The sequence below is a fragment of the Sciurus vulgaris genome (genome assembly GCF_902686455.1).
Source record: "Sciurus vulgaris genome assembly, chromosome: 15".
In the NCBI taxonomy this organism is placed as follows: Eukaryota; Metazoa; Chordata; class Mammalia; order Rodentia; family Sciuridae; genus Sciurus; species Sciurus vulgaris.
The window spans coordinates 54,320,466-54,335,305 of record NC_136476.1 but is presented as its reverse complement, the minus strand read 5'-3'; the positions used below and the strand labels follow the sequence as shown (position 1 = coordinate 54,335,305).

The 14,840-nt window shown below is 37.8% G+C and overlaps 1 long non-coding RNA gene across 1 annotated transcript; it reads left to right on the top strand.

Moving 5' to 3' along the window:
* Nucleotides 1-37: 37 nt before the first annotated feature.
* Nucleotides 38-7,906, top strand: LOC306645650. Its single transcript, XR_013759689.1, has 3 exons — nucleotides 38-182; nucleotides 4,858-4,995; nucleotides 5,893-7,906. It is a non-coding gene; the product is annotated as an uncharacterized lncRNA (long non-coding RNA).
* The last annotated feature ends 6,934 nt before the right edge of the window (nucleotides 7,907-14,840 follow it).

The window sequence follows — 14,840 nt, the reverse complement described above, 5'->3', positions numbered from 1 at the left end:
CCCCCCGCCCACCTCCCTGCGCCACGTGGCTAGGAGCTGACCCAAAGCCTGGTAGCAGCTAGGCTACCTTGGGCAACGTGGGCAGGCCTAGGACCCCGGGAGCCTCAGCTAGGTAAAAGGCTCTGGAGAATGCCTGGCTTCTAGTTACTTCGCGTATTCGCATGACTGGTTACCTCTCCCTGGTAGGTTGCAGTTGAACATAGTTCACACTGGGGGGCTTCCGCGTTTTAATGAAATACCATGCAGCAAATTTAACCCATTGTGAACCTTGAAGAGCTGAAAAAGATTGGAGTTAATGCTGGTCTTTTGGAAGCCTCTGGAGACTACAGGACTGTCCTGGGCGCGTTTATCTTTGGTCTGCTTATCACACCCCTTTAAACATTTAATCATAGTAAACCCATCTGTGCATATTTATAGACAACACTTCACCAATTCCTTGGCCCCTAGCAACAGTCCTCCAAGATAAGCTTGACTTTTATTCTTTTTGCCAACATCTGTTGAACATCTGTTAAGAGCCAACCTCTGCTAGAAAGTAAGGATAAGTGGTAAAATTTTTTAAAATCTCTGGTCTCATAGAGCCAAGAGTTTAGCTGGAGAAACAGAATATAGATAGTTTGGTTATAATCTTAAGAGTTTAACAGGGAAAATAATTAGAAATTTTTATTAACGTTTTGGTAAATGCTAGAAGGAAAAGAAAATACTGTAAACAGGCAAAACTCGAAAACCCATTTTGCAAATAAGCAAACAGGCATAGAAATGGGATCACAGATTTCTGTATTGTTTGTGTTTAGGTAATACGTAAAATAAATGCCATCTTTATAATTTTTTTTTTTTAATCTTTGTCAGGTGCCAGGCTTACTTACTCCTTTAAAAAAATGATACTCAATCTCAATTTCTTTTTCTTTCTTTCTTTTTCTTTTCTTTTCTTTTCTTTTCTTTTTTTTTTTTTTTTTTTTTTTTTTTTTTTTTTGGTACCAGGGAACGAATCCAAGGGCACTTAACCATTGAGTCACATCCCCAGCTTTTTTATATTTTGAGACAGGTCTCACTAGTTTGCTTACAACCTCATTAAGTTGCTGAGGCTCTCTTTGAATCTGTGATCCTTTGCCTTAGCCTCCCAAGCGACTGAGATTACAGGCGTGCATCACCACACCCAGCAGATATATAATTTCTTTAAAATATTAACAACCTTTTGAGGTCGATTTCTTTTTTTCTTTTTCCCCTTTTTTTTTAGCTCTCATTTCACAGAAGGAAAAAAAAAAAAAGGAAACAGACTGAGAGGTTAAATAACTTACAACCACAAGTTTAGGAGATACATCCAATTACTATACTCCATCCTTTCACTATTCCTCATGTGTTCAACAAAGACATACTGCTGTCCTACCTCAAAGCCTTCTTAGGTTGTCTCAAAACATAGTCCTTTGGATAGCATAAGTGGCACTTCATGAGATGACATCTGCCTACCTGTTCACTATCCTGCTGAATCCTGAGCAGTTGTCAGGATACTGATCTCCCATATCCATGCCTTTACAGACAATGCTCCCACAGCCAGCAAAGTCCTTCTTCATGTCCTTCTAAAGTAGCCCTATTCACCCAACTCAGCTTGAAGTCCTGGGTCTTAAGTGAATCCTTCCATTTCAACAAGACAAAACAGGCATTTCTTCCCCATGATTCCCCATACTTCAGACAGACCTCCATCATGCTAATTAAGGTTGGGTCCCAGCTAAACTGTGGAACTCCTTAAAGTCAGATGTTCTAATTTTGTTTTTGTATGTTTAGTAGCTGACACAGTGCCTAGCAGACAGCAGCATATTCTAAAAGTATATAGGCTTTAAGAAACTAAGAACCATAATTGGATCCACCACTGTCATGGGTATGTGAATACCACTGTCAGTTCAGTGGGAAAACCCAAATAACTAGAAGGCAGTGTGGTGCTCCATGACATTAAGATGGCCATAAAAAAGGGGAAAAAAAACTTCAGGAGTCCAAGGATACAGAGATTTCTGACTTAAGGACAGTGATATATATTCACATACGTCATGTCTTTATATAGTGAACTCTCATTTACAAAATTCTTTATAAATTATGAGATCCAATCTTTTATTGCAGAGAAACTGAAGTCAAGAAGGGAAAGACTGACTTGCCAATAGTAACCTAAGAAAGGCAGAGTTGTGTCTTTAATCCTGGTCTGGTTAATCTGAGTCTCTCACCAACTACCTACACACACACACACACACACACACACACACACACACACACACACACACACGAGGCATTTCTTTCCACTTCAAGCTGTCTCTGGTCTCCACTTCTTCAAATCACGAGCAGCATGCACTCTTACAGAATATATTCTAAAGAGACTATTTGAGGAAGGAAGCACCTGTTTTCCCCCAGGGCAGTAGCAGCCCTACATCATACATCAACAATAGAGAGCTGAACTGGGACAATGGACCAGGACAAAGCCAAAACCTGCTGAAGAGAATAGACAAGATGGGAGATACATGTAGTAGGATGTAGGGAATAGGAGGGGGGCATATCACCACTCATCCTTCCCAGTGCAAAGAGAAAAACTACTTTTTTTCTTTTTTCCAGCTTCTTAATAGGTCCTAGAACTAATCTTTAAGAGTTGCCCTTCAATTATTATTTATTTACTGAGAACCTACTATGAAACAGGCCCTTGCTAGCCACCTCAGATACGTTGTCTCTCACCTAGTCTCAAAATGACTCTGTAAGAGAAGTATTACCTTGTTTCTTCAGTTTGGAAGTTGAGAGTTAGAGAGGGGCAAGTAACTTGTTCTGTCACACGACAGGGAAGATTGAATCCAGAAGTTATGCTCTTCTCTGGTTTCTGAGGTGGATTTCAAACCCCTTAATGGAGACTGTAATGACCTGATCCTGTATCTCCACCTAGCACCTTGCCTAAAGCCAAGCACATAGGGTAGTCACAATGAACTCTTCTGGAATAAGTAAATCTAGTATGGAATGGTTGGTAACTGAAGGTCTGGGTGCAATGTGAACAGCATTGTAAGATAGCAGAGAAGAGTATAGTTCGCTGCTCAGAGGAAATGGAGAAGCCTTTCTATAAGACAACTGACTGGGCCTGGACAATAAATAGTAAATCAGAAAAAAGACCAATAAGCCAGCAGTCCAACAACAAAGAACACTAAGTGGCATTTCACAAAACAAGACATTCAAAATGCAATTGAACTATGATAAGAGGTGCTCAACATTACCAATAATCGGAAAGTAGAAAATTATCTCATACACAGTGAATGGAAATACAAATTGCAGCAATGTTTTAGGAAAGCTATTTGATAGTATCAAAATTATAAGTTGGTTGTATTCTTATATGTATGTTTGTGATTTATCACAAAAGATTGTATAGAAAAATGGAAAATAAGTATTCATCAGTCAGGGACAAAATAAACAAGGATACATACTATTTTTAAAAAAACATGCTTCTTTTAAAAAATGAGATGAATCTGCACTGGGTAGATGATGAAGTGCCCTCTAAGACACACAGTTAAATGAAGAAAAGGCAAATTGCAGAGCATTAGTAAAATGAGCATTATGTACTCTTTTTGTTAGATTTTAAAGATTACTTGTGTATACCCGAATATACATGTGAGTGTATATAAATGCTTAAAGAAAGTACTAAAGGGATACTAATGGATGACAATGATTATTTTAAAACTTTTTAGAAGAGTAGGAGTGGAGAAGGATGAAGGACTTTCAGTGAAAAAGAAAAAAAAAAAGATCTGATTCATTGAGATTCATGCATCACTTCTGTGGTATTCCTTCCAAAAGTGCATATTCTGTATAATAACAAAAAGATGATCAGACAAACACAAATTAAAAGACATTCTACAAAATATCCAATTTACTTCTTCAAAAGTATCAGTGTCATGAAGCAAAAAGAAAGATTGAGGCACTCTGCCTCATTAAAGCAGATTGAAGAGACTTGATACATAATAAACCCAAGGCAATGATCTAGGATTTTCTCTTGCCATAAAAGTTACTGGAAGAGTCTCTCTGCTTCCTGGTTGTCATGAACTGAACTGCTGTCCTCTGCCATGCCCTTCCACCATGATGTTCTGCCTCCCCTCAAACCCAGAGCTTCGGAGTTGGCCGACCACTGACTGAACTTCTGAAACCACCTATCTTTGATCTCCTGAACTTAAAAAACTACACAGTGTTCTCTTTTGCACACTCACAGACACTCAAATGAATCTACCCAATATAGGAAGATTTCATCTCCAGTCTTGAGTTTTTGGATACCATTCAAAATGAAGAATAGAGAACCATGACATCTCTGAATATCTGTGATTCACAGATTTAGTTCTTTTATGTTGCCTATAATAATGTCACTTCAGGTGATGAGCCAGAGGAAAAATAAAAAATGTCAAGATAGTGTGATGGTGAGTCCAGGTGACAGTCTGGAAATAAGGATATCTAGGGTGTGGGGAGATCAAAATCAAGCATTTAGACAAACTGGAAAATAAGAAATCTGCCACAGATAAAGAAAGGTGTACCTTTCAAAGAATCAGATGCCTACAACAGTATCCCTATATATGCCCATGAGAATGCATGGTATAGAAAGACAGAAGCACAGTCTGTTATTCTGTAGTAATTTGAAGAACATTCTAGATTAAAAGCCCAGGAATTTTAATAAAGGCTGTGTGTTTTAAAAAATCATTGAAACAGCAATATTAAAGTCTAGATTAGATTACTAAGTACTATAACTATTATTTTCCCAATTTCTGTATTTATATTTTGGTTTTATTAAGAGAACGTTTTTGCTTTTTCGATGTCATTATTGTTTTTCTTTTTCTTTCTTTTTTTGAATGCACACTGAAGTACCTGGAGTAAAGGAATATCATCATGTCTGAAACTGTCGAATGATTTAGAAAAAGACTGCCATGATTGAAAGAGGAAAGGGAGAGAGACAGAGAAGAGTGTGGTGAAGAGTTAACATTTTGAGAATCTGGGTAAAAGGTATACCAGAATTCCTTGTACTAATTTTGTGTTACTTCTCTAAGTCTGAAATTTTGTCAAAATGTAAAATTAAAAGGAAAAATAGAGAGAATGGTTGCGAGTTTGCCAGATAGAAAAAATAGAAGGTCTGATGGCAGTAGAACAAGAGCAGCAAAGAAAAGTGACTTGAGCAAGAGTCCTGTGTTTTGAGAAACAACTGGTGGCTCTGAGTGTCCAGACAGCATGGTGTGGAGAGGAGAGTAGGAATGACCAGCAACATGACCCAAGATGAACACATTTCCTTACTACCTAATTTTGGAAATTAAGCATTTATGCCTTCCTTATACCCAGCCTCAAGCCCTGCAAAAAATAATTTGAATTCTTCTAGTGACTCAGTTTTTCCATTGGCAATTTCATCTGGGTACTCTATAAAACAATAAGAAACCCTACATCGGGCTGGAAGGGACAGCTAGTCCAACTCCCCCAATTTGCAAAAGGATTAAGACCCAAAACAAAGAAGGGGATTGCAAACTCCTATTTAGAGCTAATGTTAAAACTGCCTCTAGTTCACCATCCATCATTCTTTTTGCTGTACCAAAATCTGAAGGATAAGACAGAAATAGAAGGCTAGAAAGTGGAATGATTGAATGTTACCCTTTAAAGTTTGAGTGTTTTTATTTGCCCAAAATACAGACTTAATGTTTGTATGATTTTAAAAGTAAATACAGGCACCAATGTGATTACAGAAACAGTTATCACTTAAAGCCAATACATTGCAACTGGTAAGGGATATTCAATTTAGGCTCCTAGGTCTGAAGAAGCAATCAAGGTGATTCTCAGGAATTCTCAATGACATTGGTACCCATCTGGATTTGCTGAAAAGTTTAACGTCCTTTTTTATTATTCATGATTTTGCAGTTCTTCAAATTGCAAGGTGATGGAGAGAGCACGCAATTTCAAGCAGACTATGAAATCATTCTTGAAAATTTGGACATTCATATAGATGGCTTTTAATTTTTCTTGGAGACTGCCTTCCCTTATAAAATCATGAAATGTAAAAAAAAAAAAACCTTATACACTATAAATTAAACTATATAAATGATAATATTCTCATTACAATAAAATCCTAGGGATAAGAAACCAGTACTTCAAGGACCCATTCCCACTTGTTATTATTCCTAGTTGGAATTGTATTGTTGGAAACTTAGATCTAAGTGACTATAAATGAACATTGACTAGGAAAACTATTAACATTCTAATGTATGTAAAAATCATTAGGGCGGGATGTAGCTCAGTAGTACAGCACATTTGCTTAGCATGCATGAGGGGGAAAAAAGAAAAGAAAAAAAAAAAAAGGAAGAACTATCAGATTCCATACAAGAAACCTTGAAGCATGTCATCAGAAATGTCTTGTGAAGCTGCACACTGCAAAAAGCATGTCTTTATTTTAAATGTCCATGTGCCCTGGCTCTATAGATTCCAGTACATAAAGAAAGATGCAGACGCCAGGTGTATTGGTGCATGCCTGAAATCCCAGAGGCTCAGGAGGCTGAGGCAGGAGGATCACAAGCTCAAGGCCAGCCTCAGCAACTTAGTGAGGCCCTTAGCAACTTGGTGAGACCTGTCTCAAAATAGAAAAAGAAAAATGCAGGCTCAGAGACAGCCCTTACTTAGGTCTCATTCTATATGGGACAGTTTTCTTCAGCTGCCTATCCTGAGCCTCAGAATCATGCCTATGATTTTTTGTCCCAAAATGTTTTTGTGACAATACTAGCATAACTTATTTTACTCAGGATTTTAGATTGACAACAGAAAAAAGATAATTCAGAATAATGAAATTCGTACTACCAAATGAGCCATATACAGCTTATTGTGGTCAACTTGAGCATAATTTTATGGAATAAACTATAGACTTTGCACTTTATGTTTCAACCATTGATATCTATTACTGCTTACTAACTTGAAGAAACCATTAGTAATGTAGCACATACAAAGGATTGTCTTTATTCTGAGATAGTCCATATCTTCTTCCTCTGTCTCCATTCTGAATCGAAACTCTTCTATAACCGATAACAGTCTACATTTGGGAGGGATACAATCCCCCCCATCCTTGGGGGATACATTCCAAGACCTCCAAAGATAGCTTGAAACAACAGATAGTACCAAACTCTATATATATACTGTTTTTAATTTGTAAATTAGGCTTAGTAGGAGAATAACAATAACTAATAATAAAAGAACAATTATAACCATATGCTATGTTATTTAAAACTTATGAATCTTTATTTCCATAATTTCCCATTTAATGTTTTCAGACTGGTTGATTGTGCATAACTAAAACTGCAATAAATGGCAGATAAAGGAGCACTACCATAGTTCTTTGATCAAACTTATTAATTGCAGAAGATTCTGTCTGACTATCTGCAGTGCCTCATAGTTCCCACTTCCTATTCTGTCTTCAATAACTGTCATACATGACTCTATCTACCTTTGTCCTTTCTTTGCTACTGGATCGATCTGTTAAAATCCTGGAACTACCATACATTTTCTTCAGAATGTTCAATGTCTTTCAAGAATCTTCCTTCTTTCTGTGTTGTGTTGTTGCTCTCAGAACTTATGTTCTCTATTCCTATGCTCAGTTGTGAGGGAAGAGTGAGAGAGGTTTCATCTATCTTGATTTTTTGGCACAGACAGGGTGTCTATCTATCTGAATGAATATTACCCAGTGAAAGCTCAAGGCTTGCTTAGAGTACACTAATACTCATTCTGCTCATGAAGTATTAGGGTTTCCATTTCCTCTCTTCAAAGCCCATCTGAGCAAACCTTGACCAGATTAGAACAGGATAGAATTGTGTGAAGTGGGTCCAGGAAAGCAGTACGTAGGCATCACTAGCAGTTGTACTGGGCATCGAAAGGCAAATACTTGAATCTGTGAGAAACTATAGGATACATAGACATATAGAGATATTGTTAACATAATCCTGGAGACTGAGAAGTACCATAATCTAGAGTTGGCAAGTTGAAGACCCAGAAAAACCAACGGTGTGAATATTTCTTGTCCAAAAGCCACCTCAAGACCCAAGAAGAACTAATGTTTCGCTTTGCATCCAAAGACCAGAATAGGTGAATATCCCATCTCAAGCTATCAGTAAGAAGAATTCCTTCTTTGCAGAATGCTTAGCATTTTTGTCCTACTCAGGCTTTCACTTGATTGGATGAGGGCCACTACATCAGGGAATGTAATCTGGTTTACTTATCCTACTAATTTGAATGTTTATCTCATTACAAAACACCCTTGCAGCCATACCTAGAATAATGTTTGACCAAATATCTGGGCACCCCATAGCATGATTATTGACATATAAAATTAACCATTGCAGTGGGGTGTTGAAGAACTATCATTGTAAAACTACTTCTTCCTTCAACTTTGTCAGTTTGCTTCACTAATTTTGGGGCTTTAGTGTTTAATGCATATGTGTTGATAATTGCTGTATCTTCTGACCTTCTTAACTATACATAAAGTTCGTTCTTATCTCTTTTAACTTTTTTTTTTTTTTTTTTTTTTTTTTTTTTGGTGGTGCTGGGGATTGAACCCAGGGCCTTGTGCATGCGAGGCAAGCATTCTACCAACTGAGCTATATCCTCAGCCCTCTTTTAACAATTTTTTTTACTTGACAATTGATTTTGTCTGATATTAGTACAGCTCTCTTTTGGTTACTCTTTGCAGAGAATATATTTTTCCATTCTTTCACTTTCAACTTATTTGTGTCTATGAATAAAAAATGAATCTCTTGTGAGCAGCATATATTTGTATCATGTATTTTTTCACCATTCTGCCAGTCTTTCCTTTAATTGGTGCCTTATTTAAAGTGATTGCTGATAATATGGGACATTTTCTGCCATTTTGCTGTTTATTTTCTGTATGAATAATATATTTCTTGTTTCTCAGTTCCTCCAGAACTGACGACCCCTTTTGTTTGTTTCTAGTGTCTATATATACACACACATTTTTTAGTTGTAAGTGGACGTGATACATTTATTTTGTTTTTATGTGGTACTGAGAATCCAACCCAAGGCCTCATGCATGCTAGGCAAGGGCTCTACCACTGAGCCACAACCCCAGCCCCTCTAGTGTACTATTTTAATTCCCTCTTCATTTCCTTTTCTGTATACAATTTAGTTATTTTATTAGTGATTACTACAAGTATCATAGTTAACATGATAAATTTATACCAATCTAGTTTGAATTGATACCAACTTAATGTCCATAGTATATCTTAATTCTGCCTCTATCCATCTCTGTTCTCCTACTCTTATTTATGTTGTGCTTGTCACAAATTACATCTTCTTGTTTTGTTTTAGTTTCGCAGTACTAAGGATTAAACCTAGTCTCACTCTACCATTAAGCTACATTGCATTTCTTTTTATTTTTTGTTTTAAGTTAGAGTCTCACTAAGTTGCCCAGGCTGGCCTTAAACTTACAATCCTGCCTCAGCATTCCAAGTCACTGGGATTACAGGCATGCACCACCATGCCCAGTGACAAATTACATCTTTACACGTTGCATGCCCATTAACATAGATTTATAACTACTGGATTATGAAATTGTCTAAGTCATATGTAAAACAAAAAGAGGAGCTATAAATCAAAAATAAATTGATATGAGCTTTTATATTTACTTACCTTTGCCAGACATATTTCTTTCTTTTTTTTTTGGTTGTGAGTTACCATCTGATGTCATTTCATATCAACCAAAAGAATTTACTTCCGTGTTTCTTGAGGGACAGTTCTACTAGGAACAAATTCTCTTAGTTTTAATTTTTCTATGAATGTCTTACTTTTACCTTTGTTTTTTGAAGGATAGTTTTGCTGGGTCTAGGGTTCTTGGTAATGATTTGTGGTTTTTTTTGTTTTTTTTTTTTATTAGCACTTTATATTGTCTTACTTTAAGTATATCATCCTCTTTAGGCTTCCTTGGCTTCCAATGGCTTTTTATCACACCAAGAATCCTTTATGTGATCCTCTTGTTGCTTCTCTCTGCTTCCAAGATTCTTTTTGTTTTTTGACAAAGAGCTACATTATAAACTGCCTTAGTGTGGATCTCTTTGAATTTATCTTGCTAAGTTCCTTGGATATGCAAGTTCATGTCTTTCAAAGGTTTAAGCCATTATTTATACAAATATTCTTTCTGTCCCTCTTTCTCATCTCCTTCTGAGACACTGGTAATGTACACATTGATTGATATGCTTGGTGATATCCCTTTTCACTTTTGTCCTAGTGGCTCTGTCCCTTTCTCTCTCTTTCTTTCTCTCTCTTTCTTTCTCTCTCTTTCTTTCTCTCTCTTTCTTTCTTTCTTTCTTTCTTTCTTTCTTTCTTTCTTTCTTTCTTTCTTTCTTTCTTTCTTTCCTCAGACTGGATAATTTCAATCAACCAATCTTCAAGTTCACTGGTTCTTTCTTCTGCCTGCTAAAATCTACTCTTGGACCCCCCTTTACTGAGTTTTTAAATTTCAGCTTCATATTTTTAGTTTGGTTTCTTTTTATAATTTCTATCTATTGATAGTCCCTACTTGTGCCTGCATTGTTCCCTGATTGTCTTTAGTACATTGTGATGATTTTCTTTAGCTTTTTGAGCATTTTAAGAAGTTAACATCTTCATCTAATATTATGTGTTTGTGCTCTCCAATGTGTATGTTGAAGTACTAAACCCAGTACCTCAAAATGTGACTTTATTAGGAAACAGGGTTTTGGGAAATGTCATTGATTCCTAAGGATAGTCCATAATCCAACATGACTAGTGTCCTTATAAGGAGAGGAAATTTGGACAAAGAGACACATACGCAGAGAAAACATCTTGTAAAGATGAAGGCAGAGATTAGGATGATGCTTCTATGCCACAGGTTTATAGCAGCCACCAGAAGTTAGGTGAAAGGCATGGAAGAAATTTCAGATTTTCTCTTATAGCCCTCAAAAGGAACCAATCATACTGGCACTTGGATTTGATATGTACATTATAGTGACAGAAAATATTTGGAAGGGTACTTTATCTAGGAAGTCAGTTGAAATAGAGAGAAAGGGTGGTAAGAGATTGGACTTCCACAATTTAGTTAATACAATTTTAATTGCTAGACCTTGTTAGAAATGTGTTATAACGCTTTTAAAAAGCAAGTATTCTTTAATTTAAATTTAAAAACGTCCCTCTTTATGAAGAGCAAAAAAGTCTTAACTGATCCATTGCTACTATTTTTGTGCTCTGGAGCCTCACAATGCATGTTAAGATATCAGAAAACTTGGATATGAATCCTGGACTCTGTATCTTCTTTACCTCTCTGAATCCACTCTTCTCTACTTTGCTACAATAAACTGGAAAGACTTATCTCTTTGGGCTGCCTCAGAAACTTCCTTATCTTCTGGGTATTGATTGGGGTTAGACATTAGGAGGCATAAGCTGGATTTCAGAGAGAACTAGGGGACTTAGTTCACTGGCTCCCTCTCTGCTGGGTCTCCATGAGTTGGTTGTGTTCTACAACCACAGCTTGTTGAATAGCTTCTCCATATAGTGACTCCTTCCCTTTTTGTATTAAGTGGACACCATCCCTGTTGTATTCTCTAAACCCTCTCTATCCCTTTGTTCCTTCACTAAACTTTCCTCAATCACTCCTTTAAAAAGTGCCATCTGTAATAAAAATAATAATAATTTTAAAAAGTGCCATCTCTTTCCTTCTGAGACTCTAATTCAAATGTCTAACAATAAAGTAGTACATCTCTCTGGAGTGGAGTCAGCCTTTAGCAGTCCAGTAAGACTCCAGTGTGAGGGAAGGTTTAACAATAATTTTCTCAAGTCTTTTCTGGCTTTTGAACATATGTAAGCCCTTGACTAGCTATAGGGGTTGGAGGAGTTTGGTGAGTGCAAAGAATAGTTTTTTTTTTTATCAATGCACACTTGAGAGATGTGACTTGGCTAAACCATAAGGCTCTGTAGCCTTGTTAAACTGAAGATTTATGACTGCAGTTTCTTCAAATAGGAACAAAAATACCCTTCCTACATCTGCTTCTGGATCTGTTCATCATCTATTGCTGATATCCTGGTGTATTAACTTTTCATTACCAAAGCAAAATATCTGAGACAGACTACTTATGAAGAACAGAGGTTTATTAGCTCACAGTTCTGGAGATTTGGGGGCTTGAATCTGATAATGGCCTTCTTGCTGGCAGAGTCTAAAGGCAGCACACAGCATCATATGACAAAAAGGAGAGATCTTGTGCATATCTGTGTCTATGTGGTCTCTCTCCCTTGTCTTATAAAACTAACTGGAAACAATCACGCGGGCTTCATCCTAATGATTTTATCTAATCCTAATCATTTCCCAAAGGCTTCACTTCCAAACACCATAGTCAGGTTAAATTTGCACCCTCTTAATACTATTAACATATGACTGTATTAAGTTTCTAACACATGAATTCTGGGAGATACATCCAAAATATACATGGCTTAGACCCTGACCATAGCAAGCTAGATGCTTGAACTTTGGGGATTAAAGGCTGTCAAAGGTTTCAGCCCACCCAACTCTTGGTTGATAACTACCTCCATTCCAAGACCTTAATGGACCCCACTTGTGTTGGCCCAGGGAAATATATGTGCTGGCAATATTTATGTATTTGTTTCCCAATACTGCTAGAATAGCCAAAAACTAGGCTCCTTTATTTTCCACAGTTTTGAGGCTCATAGATCAAGATCACATGTTGGCAGGTCTGTGCTCTCTCTGATGACTGTAAAGAAGAATCTTTCTTGCTTCTTCCTAGCTTCTGAAGGCTCTCAGTAATCTTGGGCATTCCTTGGCATGTAGGTGCATCACTCCAATCCCATGGCTATCTTCTCCCTGTGTGTGTCTTTCCTACTCTTACAAGACTTCCAGTCACATTGGATGAAGGGTCCCTTGTATCATAAGTAGTTTTCTCTGCATTGTGCTTATTTTCAAATAAGGTCACCTTCTGAGATATGGAAGTTAGGATATCAACATAGGGGTTTTTTTGGGAAACACAGTTTGACTCATAGTAATATATACTTATCATTTTCAAGGATATATCTACCTCTCTGATTCATTTCAGTCCTGGAAGAAAAAAAAAAAAATCAAACCTATAAAAAGACTTTAGAGGAGATCCAAGATGGTGGACTAGAGGGAGGCTGTATTCCTTGCCACTCCATAACTCTGGTTTCAAGCAGAAGATATCTGTTTCTTGGTGAGGCAATTTTTGCTGCTTATCAATCCCCTGCTGTTTACCCCATTTGTCTACTGTGATCACCTGCAGTCTGCCAGCATATTGACGCCTTTTTTGAGTGCAGATTGCTCACTGTCAGGTGCCTATCATCCGCCATTTGCCTGCCTCTCGCCTGTCCATCGCCTGCCTTACACCTATCCATCACCCACCTCCCAAGGTTCACCTCCTGATCCTCCGACAACAGTCAGCAAACTGATAACCAACCGCCAGTGGAGTGCCAGCTGCCTGCTATTGCCTGGAAGTTCACCCTGACAGTACTTGCAGGTTTGATCACATGTGGCTGCCACCATTTTGAGACAACAGCTAGGCCCTGTAGGACCCCTGGCTGGGCTGACTGAGCCCCGTCTCCAGGAACCCTCAGCCTGACCGATCACTCCCTGCCTCCGGGGCCCTCACATCGACTGACTGCTCCCTGCCGCCAGGACCCCCAGACCAACTGACTGCACCCTATCACCGGGACCCCAGACCGACTGATTGCACCTGGCCCCCAGGATCCCGCAACCACACCAAACACACCCAACCTCCAGGAACCCTGCATGACCAACCGCACCTCACCTCCAGGACCTCCAGCTGACCATGTCCACACTCTGAGCTGCAGCTCCCCATTTGCCAACACATTTGGAAGCCAGAGCAGCCATCCTGGATAATCCTGGACACCATAGCTCCAATCTTTAGGTGGGGCAAATCCCATCCTGAGACGCCTGCTGGAGGCTTGAAGCTCATTGTCAGGTACCTCTCATGCATCAGGCTACTGAAGACTGGAAGGTTTGAATACTGTATGACTGTTATACTGTAGATTTTCTTTTTTCTCCTTATTGAAAAAGTTTTAAGTTTTTATTTCTTTACTTTTCTTGCTCTCTTTTCCTTTTGTTTACCTGTTCCCTCAGAGTCTCTTTCTCCGTTTTTACATGCTAATATCCAATTTCTTTTGATTACACTCTCACCCTTTCTATTATCTAGAACTTCTGTATTTTCTTTTCTTATCCCATTAAAGCTACATCCTATATCCCTCTGCATCCTCTTTGTCCTCCATTAGAAACTGCAGATCTTATTGCAAATCTGTTTGTTATACTGAAGATAATATTTGATCTCATTCTGTTTATTATGACAATATTGTTATTGTCCTCATAGGGGCTATTTGGTCTAGGATTGCATAGTGTCTGAATTGGACACTGTTAATATTGATCTCCCCTTAAAGAAAAGGTTTTGGAAACCTATAGGGCCACTATAAGCCTATAGGGGAAAATCTGCGATACCCCAGATCTGCACTGCTAGAGGGGAAGATACATGAACAACATGAAAAAACAAGGGAAGAAAATGATCCAAACAAATCTACATTCTATATTAATAGAACCCAATGACAGTATGGTAGAAGAAATGTCAGAAAACGACTTCAGAGTATACATGATTAAGATGATTTGTGAAGCAAAGGATGAGATAAGAGCAAATGCAGGCAATGAATGATAATATGAATAAGCAGTTGAAAGAGCAACTGCAGGAAGCAAAAGATCATTTCAACAAAGAAATAGAGATTCTAAAAAACAAAAAAACAAACAAAAAAAAAAAAACGAACAGAAATCCTTGAAA